This window comes from Malus domestica, chromosome 17, assembly GCF_042453785.1.
Source record: "Malus domestica chromosome 17, GDT2T_hap1".
Classification (NCBI taxonomy): domain Eukaryota; kingdom Viridiplantae; phylum Streptophyta; class Magnoliopsida; order Rosales; family Rosaceae; genus Malus; species Malus domestica.
Window position 1 is genome coordinate 21,384,643 of NC_091677.1, and position 12,838 is coordinate 21,397,480.

Below are 12,838 nucleotides of genomic sequence, written 5' to 3' on the forward strand. Positions count from 1 at the left end.
CCGAAGGGGTAGAGGAAGAGCTAGGAAAACTTTGGAAAAGACTCTAAGAAAAGGCTTAGAGTACTTGGATCTAACGGAGGACATGACACAAAACCGAGCGCAATGACGTTCTAGGATTCATATAGCCGACCCCACTTAGTGGGAAAAGGCTTTGTTGTTGTTGTTGTTGTATTAGAAGAATTGATGCATTCACAACTTCACGTGGATTTAGCGACGCATTCAAAGTATATACAATCTCATTGGCAGAGAGAGAGAACAAAGTAAAAAATGTGGAAGCTGAAGGTAGGGCAGAGACAGTGGGAGGAGAAGGTGGCGGTCAACGGCTGAAGAGTGTGAACAGTCACTTGGTCCGCCAGGTGTGGGAGTTCCACCCAGAGACTGGAACCCCAGGAGAGCTTCAGCAAATTGAAGATGCCCGCAAGGCTTTCTGGAACCACCGTTTCGAAAGGCGGCACAGCTCGGACCTCCTCATGAGAATTCAGGTTCTTTCATCTGGGTTTTTCTTCATTTTTCAATTCATTGACACTTTTTCTCAAGAAATTGAATATACTGCATATGGGTGAAAAAGGTTAATTATTTACTGAAATTTGAATGCAAACTGTTCAAATTATGGTTGCGGTGCTCTGGATCATTGAATTATGTATAAAAGCAGTTAGAACTGTGCTCTATTTGACAATGCTGTTGAACAATGCGGTCGGGTTTTTCACACAGTATTGTTGGAACTAGGATTTCATTTGTACTATTAGGCATTGTAAGTATTGTTGGAACAATTGAGCTCTTTGAGATGTTTTTCTTTCGGGTGATCTATGTTTGAGATACCGTGTTCTCCAATTGAGCTCTTTGAGGTGTTTTTGTATAAAACTTAAAGTTGTCGGTGTGTTTTATCCATTCTTAGAGTTATTGTCCTCAGTTATGCCTAATTTGTTAAACCCTTTCCAATTTGAATGCAAAATGTTCAAATTATGGTTGCGGTGCTCTGGATCATTGAATTATGTATAAAATCAGTTAGAACTGTGCTCTATTTGACAATGCTGTTGAACAATGCGGTCGGGTTTTTCACACAGTATTGTTGGAACTAGGATTTCATTTGTAGTATTAGGCATTGTAAGTCTGAATGATGTTTTTCTTTCGGGTGATCTGTGTTTGAGATACTATGTTCTCCAATTGAGCTCTTTGAGGTGTTTTTGTATAAAACTTAAAGTTGTCGGTGTGTTTTATCCATTCTTAGAGTTATTGTCTTCAGTTATGCCTAATTTGTTAAACCCTTTCCAATATGAGCGAAGAATTTTAGTGGTTTTGGGCCAAATCGTATGAGTTTTGAAGTTAAAATGTTTTGTAACACTACTTTCCATTTTTTATGTATGTGTTTTGTTCTTATTTCTGAAATGTAGTTTGCGAAGGAGAGTCCATGTGCTACTAATCTACCACAACTCAAAGTTAAAGATCAAGAAGAGGTGACGGAAGAGGCAGTGACAACCACATTACAAAGGGCTGTCAGTTTCTATTCAACAATCCAAGCGCATGACGGTCATTGGGCTGGGGATTATGGGGGTTCCATGTTTCTGCTTCCTGGTTTGGTAAGGGAGAAAAGTAGTAATCACTGTGTAATCCAGAAGATGCAACAACAACAACAAATGTGTAATCCAAAAGATGAAAATAGGAAAATCTGTATGTCATGGTTAAACATGAGAAATAAGTTTGACATTCCTAAAGATGGCTGCGTATTCATTTCGGAACTTCACAGCCTTTCTTCTTAGTGAAAAATGAATTAACCAAGATTGTTTTTTTTTTTCTTTATTATTTGGTCCATTCGGTAGTTGTTGGGTGACTAAGTATTACTTACCAATTGCAACAGATCATTACACTTTCAAGTAGTGGAGCTCTAAATGCTGTGTTATTGAAAGAGCATCAATGTGAGATGTGCAGATATCTCTATAATCATCAGGTAAGAATGGTTTTCATGAAATTAATGCCTTTTAAGAAAGCTTTGATTTCCGCATAGAAAAATGAAGAAATTCACTGATGAATTGTTTTTGCAGAATGAAGATGGGGGATGGGGTCTGCATATTGAGGGGCCAAGTACCATGTTTGGCACTGCACTTAATTATGTCACTTTGAGGTTGCTTGGTGAAGGTGCTGTTGATGGACAAGGGGCAATCGAACTAGCACGCAAGTGGATATTAGACCATGGTGGCGTGACTGCAATTACTTCATGGGGGAAAATGTGGCTTTCAGTATGACCTCAGTGTTTTTCTTGTTGGATTCTACCAAGGGTGTAGTCTTTTGAAAATATTAGCTGACTCTTTGGTGGTTATAGGTACTTGGGGCATATGAATGGTCTGGGAATAATCCACTTCTGCCTGAAGTGTGGCTATGTCCTTACTCTCTTCCATTTCATCCAGGTCTCTGATCATTATCATTACGTTTGACATTGATGCTATATGTTCATTCTAGGCAGGATAGAAGAAATTCAAGCCCTCCTTTCATAAAAATATCAGAATCAAATAAATAACATAGGTCCCATTAACATTATTATGTTCATACACTTGTTCATGTTGTTAACTGCCTAACTGCTACTCTTTACGGTTTATGAATTTTCAAATTTTCCACATACAGGAAGAATGTGGTGTCATTACTGAATGGTGTATTTGCCCATGTCATATTTGTATGGGAAGAGGTTTGTTGAACCTATCACACCCACAATCCGGTCATTGAGGAAGGAGCTTTATACAGTCCCCTATCATGAAGTTGATTGGAATAATGCTCGCAATCTATGTGCATAGGTTGGTAAGAAACATCTGCCGCTTTGAATATACTCTGCTTTTTCCAGCTCCCCTGGATAAAGGTCCCGTGCTTGTGAGTTTAATTATACATTTTTACTTTTCATAGGGCTATTCACAGGTGAAATACATGATAGCTATTTGTGAAAGTACATTTTTGATTTAGGGATTTAGTCCGACGGATGTTTAATTGGTAGATTGCTTTCCTATAACTCTTCAAATACAATATAGCACTATTTCTCTGCATCTGTTTTACTCGAGTTTAGTTGTACAGGTAATTATTGATGACAATTCATTTTGCACATGTTTTTAATTCTTACCTGGATGTTTTATACAACTTCTAGGAAGATCTATACTATCCGCACCCAATGGTACAAGATATCTTGTGGGGGTCTCTTCACTATGTTTATGAACCTATTTTCACACGTTGGCCAACAAAGAATTGAGGAAGAGTTCTTTGAAGACTGTAATGCAGCATATACATTATGAAGATGAAAATACCCGGTACTTATGCATAGGGCCTGTTAACAAGGTATGCATTTAGAATAAATTTTATGCATATGATCATCTGTCAATAGATCCATACATATATCGACAAGGTTGCCATTGGAATTGCTGGATTGACATGTTTCTTTGGTTTACAGATTCATTCAGTATGCAGTTGTGTGCTTCTTGATTGCCTATTTCTTAAATGATGTAGGTGTTAAATATGCTTTGCTGTTGGGCGGAGGATCCAATCTCAGAGGCATTCAAGTTGCATCTCCTGAGAATCCCTGATTGCTTATGGATCGCTGAAGATGGCATGAATGCAGGTCAGTTATAGCATTAAATTGTCTTGAACTGATTTTAAGATTTTTCCCATCTCTTCCCGACTCCCTCTTTCTTACCTGAAGCGATATCAATTTGGTCTGGAATCGCTAGAGTTTGTTACAAACTTACGACTTTGCTGACATGCTGCTAATTGTTTCTGTTATCTAATGTTTTTTTTTTCCTTTTACTGCAGGGCTACAATGGAAGTCAAGCGTGGGATACTTCTTTTGCCATTCATCAACTGACCTTGTTGAAGAGTATGGACCAATTTTAAGAAAAGCACATCAGTATATCAAAGATTTCCAGGTTTTCGTGAGCAGAAAATTTTACTGTATCATTTAACAATTACGCTCATTATCCTTGCTTGACTAGTACTTTTGCTTTGAAGGTTTTAGAAGATTTTCCCGGAGATCTGAACTTTTGGTATCGTCACATTTCAAAAGGTAATCTCAACAGCTGATCATGAATGGCCTATCTCTGACTGCACAGCAGAAGGGCTGAAGGTAGCTTGAACACTCAGCATGTCACATACAGACATTCCTTTTATTACAAATTTAATATTTACTTCTTTGTGCAGGCTGCCTTATTACTATCGAAAATTCCAGCAGAAACAGTTGGGGACTCATTAGATATAAAGCACTTTTATGATGCTGTAAATGTTACCCTTTACTTACAGGTAAATCACTGGCTATACGGAAGTTGAATCTTACCAGACATAATGTGTCAACCTGTATTCTCTTTAAAAAATTTATATTTTCAAAAGAACCCTCCTTGTCGATATGTCACAATTCTTATCAGCAGCTCGAGTCTTAGTTTGTTGACAGAATATTTACATATTCCTGCATTTTGGTTTTATGAGTTAACTATTCCCCTACCTAATCTTTGGATTCTTGAAGTACTGCAGAATGACGATGGTGGTTTTGCGACTTATGAACTAACTAGATCATACCAGTGATTGGAGGTAAGTATCATTTATATGCTGCCTAGCCTGCTCATGTTTTTTACCATCATCTAATATGAATCCATAATGCATATGCTTAACTCTATCTTATTTTTATCTAATCAACCCTGCCGAAACTTTTGGTGACATTGTTATTGATTATCCATAGGATTTCTGTACACTTTATTTTGAATTTATCCTATATCATGGAAAATGCCTTAAGTCATCTTGACTGGAACGGGGATGCAGATATGTTGAATGCACCTCAGCGGCAATTCAAGCCCTTGCATTGTTCAAAAAGTTATGTCCAGGGCATAGGAGTGAAGAAATAGAAAACTGTATTGCTAGTGCTGCAAGTTCATTGAAACGATACAAGCAACAGATGGATAATGGTTTGTTTCTGAATTCAATTAAAAATACGTTTATACACATACAGGGCATTTCATTCGTGTTTGGATGTATGTTGGCTGAATGGTTTTGGTTGTATTGACTTCGATGTATAGTCCAAGTGATCCACGAAGTCAATGCAATCCCGCTAGCAGTGTTCTTTGGCATCCACGACTTGCACAATTGAGAACTCATGCATGCATACACATTTATTGCATGATGCTCTCTTGTTAGACAGTCAGACATGTAAATTACGGTCAAGTTTAAAACACTGCATATTCGAACATCATTCCATCTTGCCAACAATCTTTATCAACAGTCGAAAGACATAACATGTTAGACTGTTTGGTAGGAGAGAGTCTCACCTCTTTCTCCCTCTCTAGTGTTTGACAATTTAGAAACATAGTGATCTTGAAAGTAGTCGCACCAATTTACACGGAGATTTATGATAGGTATGGTTCCTGGGGAGTATGCTTCACCTATGCTGGGTGGTTTGGAATAAAGGGGTTGGTTGCTGCGGGAAGGACATACGAAGACTGCTCTAGCATTTGTAAAGCATGCAACTTTTTGTTATTCAAAGAGCTTCCTTCAGGTGGATGGGGAGAAAGCTATCTATGATGTCAGAACAAGGTTTAATGATTCCTCAAATTTGAAATATACTTTCTTTGTCTTTCATACCCACGGAGCTTGCTTCATTCCTTCAGTCAATTGCTGGTTTTCACTCGCATACTTATTTGGCAAAATGTATGATCTATGTTACACTTGCATGACTCTAATGCCGACTGTTTATATGTCAGGTGTACACAAATCTCATGGACAATAGGCCACATATAGTTCATAATGCATGGGCTATGTTGGCCCTCATTGGTGCCGGGCAGGTACATTTGGATATCAAATTCATTTCTCCTCCTTCCCATGCGATTTATCAAATTTATCCTTCCTAGTTCTTCATCCACTTATCAAACTGGCTGCTGGCTGCTGCCAGCTGCATAATGAATCAATGCTTCTGGCTGCTGCATTTTGAATATGCTTCTGGCAGCTGCATAATGAATCAATGATTTGCAGCTAATCATAGTTTTTGGAACCTTTTACAAATAACTGTATGAACTTCCACATGTTGCTGACTTTAATACCAGTATTTTCTTCTCATGTTCGCCTCTCTGAAAGGCTAAGAGAGACCCAACTCCGTTGCATCGGGCAGCTAGGGTACTAATCATTTCTCAAATGGAAAATGGAGATTTCCCTCAAAAGGTAATCTAGCAACTTTTTCCTCAATTTTTCACGTAAAGTTCTTTGTACGTTCTTGACCGTGCACAATCTACAATGACCAGTTAACATGGTTTTTCTTTGGAGATTTCCCTCAAAAGGTAATCTAGCAACTAGAAATAGAAATCCATTATGTTTGGTTTGATTATAGATATGTTAACTGCAATTTGCAACACATCTAGCCAATGTAGAAGAAAACTGTACAGAGAGAAATGCAGGTGTAAAGACCTTTAAAAAAGAAAAAGAGAAATGCAGGTGTAAACATCTAGCCAATGTTTTCATTCCCCATACAGGTGTCTTCAACAAGAACTGTATGGTCAGCTATTCAGCCTACCGAAACAATTTTCCCGTTTGGGCCCTCGGAGAATATCGTTACCAGGTATTGGACGCCCTCTGAATGATGTCTGTTTATTGTTCAACGCTTAGTCCTCCGGATAATGAACTGATGTTTATAAACCTGTATGAGAGCTCCTTCAACTCAGCTCAAAACCATGTAATTCTATTGCTAACATACTTCAAATAATATAACGTTTATTAATTTCAAAATTGTCTTTGATCTATTCAGAGATAAAAGAACACTTTGAATTTCGTTATCCATTAGTTGTAATCCTGACAAGTTCGATCATGATTTTCTGTAACGAGAAAATGTAATAATTCTTCAGGGTTGAATTTATGTGCAACCTATTTTTGATGCAAATTTCTGCCGTCTGCAGTCTTGCCGAAAATGTACCTGCAAAACAATCAACACCTTTGATCAAAGACTTAAGTCTCATGCGCCCACGGGGTTTTTTTAGGGGGGGGAGGGTTAGGTTAACGGATCTTAGTTTCTTTGAGAGAGTAAAGTATTTAGGGCTTTTCTAAGGTTGCAAAAACTCTCAAAATTTGAGATAATGGTGTAATTATCCCTAATTTATTTAAATTATGATTACTTACTTGATTGAAGTCAATCTTCAATGGGAATGTATTAAATATTTGATTTGGGTAATTAATCATTATCTTTAATTTTTTGCCAAGGGCAAGTGAGCTGTGGGCAGTCGTATTTAGCTGCTGAGATCTCCAGGAATGTGAGCTGCGCGTGGGAGCATCTGAGAAGCCTGCCCATTTATTGTGGGCGATCTTGTCTTTCTTGAATAAAAGTCCACGTGTCGCCTCTAGAATTTTTGGGATTATTTTAGGCTCCACAAATGCCCCCACACCTACTGTGCTGCACGCAGGAAAATGATAGTAGGTGTAGGAATCCCAAGCTGCTTAGGCTTGTAGAATTGTTTCCCAATTTGAACTTGATCTTCCTTCTTGATTTGGAGATAGACTTCTAGTAGGAAAAGGAAAACAATTGCACCCAATACCTATTTAATTCTGCCTTAAGCAGGGAATTAAATAAATTTGGAGAACAATTGTCACATCCCAGCCTAGGCCCCCACCACATTCTCAGCTCGACTCCATCGTAGCACGATATTGTCCACTTTGGGCCTCGACCACACCCTCACAGTTTTTTTTTTTGGGAACTCACTCGAGAACTTCCCAGTGGGTCACCTATCATGGGATTGCTCTCGCGCGAACTCATTTAACTTCGGAGTTCCTATGGAACCCGAAGCCAGTGAACTCCCAAAAGGCCTTGTGCTAGGTAGAGATGAGAATATACATATAAGGCTAATAAGATCTCCACCCCTGGGCGATGTGGGATCTTACAACAATCATTATTCCAACAAGGAAGATAAGCCAGAGGAAATTTTTATTCCCCTTCCCCTAGCGTTCTTCTTTTCTTGCCCTTGCAAAGAGTTGTCTCTCATTGTTGTTCTTCTCCTCCGTGTCTCACCAAGGTAAGAAAAATTTAAATTTTCTTCTTCTTGAATTTTTTTGGAAGTCGTGGGACTTGAAAAATTGGCTCGGTGGGTGCCAAAAAGGTTGGTGACACATGGCATGGAAGTCGTGGGCTGCTGTGCACGAATGGCCAACACAGTGGTGCGGTGCGGGGGTAGGCTGGCACGGGCCAGGTGGATGGGCACTAGGGCCCATAAGGGCCAGCTCGGGCCGGGCCCTTTGGTTTTGCTGGGCATGGGCCCGTGTAGCAGACCGGCATGAGAGAATGAGCGGGCTCTTGGGCTTAGGTGGCCTGCCTCTGAAGGAAGCGATAAAATGGATAAAGGACAAGGCGTTGGCTCGCCCGATTTCTGCTGTAGAGCCTGCTGCCAACGAGGATGGAAAGAAAAGGTTTTCCTCACCTGTTTGTGAGCCTTTGGATGAGAAAAAGCCAAGGACTTTTTCTGCTGCTCGTGGAAGCCCGTTTGCTACCGAGAAGCTTGTCATTAATCTAACTTCCCCCGAGGGGGCGAAGAAGACCGTTGAGCCTAAGCCTGTGAAACCTGTTGTTTCGAAGGTGACCGCTTCCATTGCTGAGAGACTTTCCCAGCAGAAGAGTTCGGTGACACCTCCGGTGTCTGGGTTTTTATCGAAGCGTTCGTCGGGAGCTAAGTCTAGTTTTGCTGCTGAGAGGCTCGTCGCTATAAAGAGCGGGAAGGTGAATTATGCTGTTAAAGTGGCACCTGGGCCTGTTCATCCTTCTGCTATGACAGGCTCGTCTACTGAGAAAGGGAAATTTGCCTGCACATGCAGTTATGATAAATCCACTTAGTTTGAGGCTGGAGAGTTTTTCGAGGTTTGTGCGCTGCAGAAAGCTGACCTGCTTGAAGACGTCGATGATTGCGCTAAGTTTGTTGACAGTGTTGGGAAAGTTGTCATCCGCTCAAACTCTTTTACGAAGCGTCCTACCTACTCGAGGAGGTCATCCCTGATTGCTATAATGCACAAGACTTTGATCCTGGCAGCTGAGTCTATGTGCGTTGATCAGGATGCTGTCAAGTGTGCTAAGGAGGCAGAAATGACATTGGTGGCTTAGCTTCGCTCGGCTGCTGAAAAGATCGAGAAGCTCGAATCTGAACTCGTCGTTTTGAAAGGGTCTAATGTCTTTGCCCCCACTTCTTTGCAGCTAGAAATCGCTCATCAGGAGGTCACCCATTTGAATGCTAGGCTTAGTGCGACTCAGGCGATGTTGGAAGCTGTAGAGAAGGAAGTCGGTCATGTTTCTCCGGTGGTCGAGGACCTTATGCGTGTCAATTCAGAACTACGATCTGCTTGCTTTGCTAAGGACGATGAGCTTATCTTCATGCATGCTGAAATGTCTCGTCTTAAAGAGGTTACCAGTAAGCTTGAGTCCAAGGAAATGGATCTGCAAGGTGAGCTGTTTGCTAATGAGAACCTGAAAAAGGAATTGGATGAGCTGCAGGGTGCTCATACTGGGCTTGTTAAGAGAATGTACTGCTGAAGAATGAGAAAACTGGTTATAAAGTGGCACTTACTTCTTGTCAAGCCAATTTCTACAAGCTTGGCTATGTAGACCATTTTCAAGGCAGGGCGTTGGATTATGAGTATTCTGAGAAGGACTTCGAGACTTTTTCCATTTCTCTAGTTGATCTGCTTGATTACTCATTTAAGGCTGCCTTTGGTGGAGCAGCTGAGCAACTGAGGATGAGCTGATGGAAGCATTACGGCTATTGAAGGCATGGCAGTCGAGCAACCTGTGGTTGTGCAGGCTACCAAGGAGTAGTCTTTTTGGAGTTTTCTTATTTTCCTTTTTGTTCTGCTTTGCTTGAACTTTGTTGGCCTACGAGCTGATTTATCAATTTGCTAGAAATTTAATAAATAGCTTTCCTTGTTTTTGCTTCATCCTTCTTTTCTGCCATGCTATTTGCGAAGCTTTTCACCATAGGACGGGTGGTCGGGTGGGCTGCTTCAGTGAAGCAGTTGATCCTTTGTCGCCACTTAGGTTTTAGCTTTGGCGTTTTGGGCTTCTAGAGCCTTGGCTGCTAGAGGCGACTTGCAAAACTTTGCCGTAGGACGGGCGGTTGAGTTGGCTATTTTAATGAAGCAGTTGATCCACATGGTCACTTTAGGCTTTAGTTTTGGCTTTAATGCTCATAAAGCTATTTTAATGGAGTAGTTGATCCACATGGTCACTCGTTGCCTCATTTGAAAGTAGGTGAGTTCGCGTAGCTACTATAGTTGTGAATCTCGGCTTTGGATAGCTTCGTGAGCTTTAGCCCTCCTGGGGCATATTGCGAAAAGTTTAACCTATAGGGCCAACGGTCGAACACGTACTTTGCATAGAAAGCAGAAGAGTTCATGTGGCCACTATGGTTGTATTCTGGCTTTCGAGTGGCTTTTTGAGCTTTGGCCCTCTGGGCATGTTGCGAGATTTTTGACTTATAGAGTCATCAGTTAGACTCGTACTTTTCGTAGAAAACAGAGGAGATCTGCGTACCTACTATAGTCATGACACTTGACTTTAGTGGCTTCTTGACCTTTTGGCCCTCTCGGGGCACGTTGCTAGATTTTTTACTTATAAAGTCATTGGCCGGACTCATGCTTCTCATAGGAAGTAGAGAAGGTCCGTGTAGCTGCTATAGTCGTGACACTCGACTTTGTTCCAGCAAAACTTAAACTGTAGATTGTCGGCCGAAAACGCTGCTTTTAAGTAAATAGGTGAGTCCGCATAGTCATAGTAGGCGTAAGTTTTGGCTTACGGATTACCTTGGGCTGCCAGCAGTTAGGTCATCGGCAGGGCTTCTTACTTACAGAAGTAGACGACCCGCGTAACCATTTCAGGCGCCGTCTCTGGCTCTCGGAGGCGTTTTAGGCATGTGGTGTAGGTGAAATGCGCCTCAGAGGCTATATCCTTCCTATTTGCAACTTTGATTCCATAAGTTTCTTAACTAGTTTTGGAACACTTTAAAATCAAGCCACTTCATGAAGATTTGCACACCAAGAGCGGACCATCTTGTCACGTGAATTCTTTCATGGACAAGGGTCTTGCACTTAACGTCTCTTCCGGTTAGAGACCTGGGATCCCGCAAAATTGAATCCTTCAATTGACTAAGTTTATTCTAGGGGAATGACTATTGTGGCGAATTCTGGGAGTCGTCCGGCTTAGGTAGTCACTGTATTCAGGGGAAACTAAACAGTTGTACCACCCATCTGCGTTTAGATATTCTATATTAGTTTACTCTCTCGTATTGGAGAACACACCATGTCTAAATGGGTAGAGGGTGTCTTCTGCTTGTCACAGAGGTGATTGGTTTATCATCTCTTGCTAGAGAGCTTACGCCATGTCTGCAGGGCAGTGGGCGTCTTTTGCTTGTCATAAGGTTGATTAGTTTATCATCTCTCACTGGACAGCTTACTCCATGTCTACAGGGCAGCAGTCGTCTTCTGCTTGTCACATGGGTGATTAATTTACCCTCTCTTGTTGGAGAGCCTATGCCATGTTTGTTGGGTAGCGGGCATCTTCTGCTTATTGCAAGGTTGGTCAGTTTATTTATGCATTTAGCCCAGGCTTGTGAATAATTCATTCAATCTTCATTGAAAATAGAGGCTTTTATTAACTTTGCTCGTAGAGAGCAATGGCATAACAACTGATAATTCTCAGCATGCGAGGTCTTGTTCGTCGAGCTGCTTGAGTCTTCGAACTTTTTTCATCTTGAACAGGGTCCAAGGAATGGTGGGAGATCACATGTAGTACTTTCTAAGGTTGTAAGCATTTCACTGCTTGTTGATTTCTTTGTTGTTCATAGTGGTAAGGGTATAACTGCCCTTTTCGCCTACTCGGTTAATTTTGTACGGAACTTCCCAGATGGGAGCCATCTTTTTGGAACTTTCCCGTCGGGCCGTCGGGCGGTGATGAAGGCTTTTCTGAGGACTAAGTCTTCTGGCTGGAACTGTCGAATTTTTGCCCTCTTGTTGTAGTTGGAGAGGAGATGCTGCAATGCGGGTGATAACATTCTCACGCTCTTCCTCTGCTAGATCTAAGTTGGTGGCCATCTCCTTTTCGTTCTCCTCAAAATTCGACAATACAGTACTTATGCTTGGCACTATGACATTAGGAGGTATAATCGCCTCAGAATTATACGCTAGGGAGAATGGAGTTTCGTTGGTTGCTTGCTTTTCAGTGGTGTGATATGCCTATAGAACACCGGGGATCTCGTCTAACCATTTGATCTTCTTGTTTGAGAGGGTCTTCTAAAAGCAGTCGAGGATGGTCTTGTTGGACACCTCGGCCTGCCCGTTGCCCTGTGGATACCAGGGCGTGGACATGTGTTACTTGATGCCATATTTTTTGAAGAACCTCGCCAAGGTTTTACCCATAACTGTAGACCATTGTCGGTGACGATGGAGTGTGGGATGTCAAAGCGACAGATGATGTTTTTCTATATGAAGCGCTCTATATCTGTCAGGGTAGTTGTTGTCATGGGTTCGGCTTCAACCAATTTTGTGAAGCAGTTGGTCGCTACTATCATCATGCCTCTACCCTTAGTAGCAGGCGGTATGGGTCCTACCAAGTCTATCGCCCACTACATGAATGGCCATGGGCTTGTCTGTGGTGGAGTTCGTTGGCAGGTAGTGCGGGCATGGGCTTGAAGCGTTGGCAGCTATCGTATCTTTGTACATATTAGCCAGCGTTGAGAGCTTTTTGAGCCAAGGAACGACCTCTATAGTAGTTTCCACACAAACGCCTTCGTGGATTAAGCTAAGAATCTTTAGGTCGTCAGGAGGCGATAGGTAGCGAAGATGCGGTCTTAAAAAATATCTTCGAACGAGCATG

The 12,838-nt window shown here is 41.5% G+C and overlaps 1 pseudogene; it reads left to right on the forward strand.

The window, feature by feature from the left end:
* The first annotated feature begins 219 nt into the window (after positions 1–219).
* Positions 220–6,729, forward strand: LOC103426143 (cycloartenol synthase-like; annotated as a pseudogene).
* The last annotated feature ends 6,109 nt before the right edge of the window (positions 6,730–12,838 follow it).